This window comes from Lathyrus oleraceus, chromosome 7 (assembly GCF_024323335.1).
Source record: "Lathyrus oleraceus cultivar Zhongwan6 chromosome 7, CAAS_Psat_ZW6_1.0, whole genome shotgun sequence".
Lineage (NCBI taxonomy): Eukaryota > Viridiplantae > Streptophyta > Magnoliopsida > Fabales > Fabaceae > Lathyrus > Lathyrus oleraceus.
In genome coordinates, this window is record NC_066585.1 from 172,353,978 (window position 1) to 172,355,808 (window position 1,831).

Sequence of the window (1,831 nt, forward strand, 5' to 3'; positions counted from 1 at the left end):
TGGATCAGACGGTCCTTCCACTTCCGTTCCACTTCTTAATATAATTGCATGAGCTTGGCTTCTCGGATTAGGTTGGGGCTGTCCAGGGAATGTACCAGTTGGTGCAGCAGTAGGTGCTTGTTGTTGAGCTACTTGAGATATTTGGGTTTCTAACATTTTGTTATGGGTAGCCAAGGCATCTACTTTGCTTGCTAGTTGTTTAAGTTGTTCGCCAGTGTGTATGTTCTGGTTTAAGAAATCTTTATTGGTTTGTTGTTGGGAAGCTATAAAGTTTTCCATCATGATTTCCAAGTTGGATTTTCTAGGGGTATTATTGTTAGGATTTGGTTTCTGATATCCCGGAGGTATAGATGGGGTTTGATTCGGAGACTGTCCAGGTGCGTATAAAGCATTATTACTCTTATATGAAAAGTTTGGATGATTCTTCCAATTTGGGTTATAGGTATTCGAATAGGGGCTTCCTTGAGCATAGTTTACTTGCTCTGTTTGGATTCCAGTCAAGAGTTGACATTCCGCAGGAGTGTGGCCTTGGATTCCACAGACCTCGCAATTCTGAGTTATAGCAACCACGGCGGTTGGTGGTGATACGTTTAAACTTTCAATTTTCTGGACCAAAGCATCCACTTTTGCATTGACGTGATCAAGGTTACTTATCTCGTACATGCCAGTTTTCGGTTGAGGTTTTTCCACTGTTGTTCGTTCGGTTCCCCACTGATAGTGGTTTTGGGCCATGCTCTCGATAAGCTGGTAAGCATCAGCATAAGGTTTGTTCATTAGTGCACCACCTGCAGCGGCGTCTATTGTTAACCTTGTATTGTATAAGAGACCATTATAAAATGTGTGAATTACTAACCAGTCTTCCAAACCATGGTGTGGGCAAAGTCTCATCATGTCTTTGTATCTTTCCCATGCTTCGAAAAGAGACTCGTTGTCTTTCTGTTTAAATCCGTTTATCTGGGCTCTTAACATAGCTGTTTTGCTTGGCGGAAAATATCGGGCAAGAAAAACTTTCTTCAACTCGTTCCATGTGGTGACTGAGTTGGAAGGAAGAGATTGAAGCCATCTTCTAGCGCTATCTCTTAATGAGAAAGGAAAAAGACGAAGTCGAATTGCCTCTGAAGTGACACCATTAGCTTTAACAGTATCAGCATATTGAACAAATACGGATAAATGAAGGTTTGGATCTTCGGTAAGATTTCCAGAGAATTGGTTCTGTTGCACAGCCTGCAACAGTGAAGGTTTAAGTTCAAAGTTGTTTGCTTCGATTGCGGGCGGAGCAATACTTGAATGCGGTTCATCTTGCGATGGAGCGGCGTAATCTCTAAGAGCACGAGCTGGTTCTGCCATCTCGGTTAAAGAAGGAAAAATGTTTTTGATATCAGGAAGGTTTATAGGAGGGAGATTGTTTTCAGCACGATATTCCCGAATTCGTCGTAAGACTCGGAGATATAGTTCGATATCGTTGATTCGTAAATAGAGCGGTTCGCCTTGAGAGCGAGTGCGTGGCATACAAATCAACGAAAGAATAGAAGGAAAAAGAAACCTTAGTCTCTACAGCGTAACGGAAGAGTTACGATATCGATTGAATAAAAGTCCCCGGCAACGGCGCCAAAAACTTGATCGCTCGACTGTGTGAGTCGAGAATGGGATACAAACTGCAAGTGCACAGTTCTATCGCGTAGTTTTAAAAGATATCGATCCCACAGGGACTTATGAATCGATGTACCGTTATCTAAGGTTACTACGTAAATCTAAGGTGAAAATGTTTGATTGTTTGGGGAAGGGAGCTAAGAGCTAAACTAATATCTAGATTAAATATCAATAAAACGGA

At 41.8% G+C, this 1,831-nt stretch overlaps 1 pseudogene; it reads left to right on the top strand.

Moving 5' to 3' along the window:
• The first annotated feature begins 862 nt into the window (after positions 1–862).
• Positions 863–962, top strand: LOC127109098 (uncharacterized; annotated as a pseudogene).
• Positions 963–1,831: the final 869 nt, after the last annotated feature.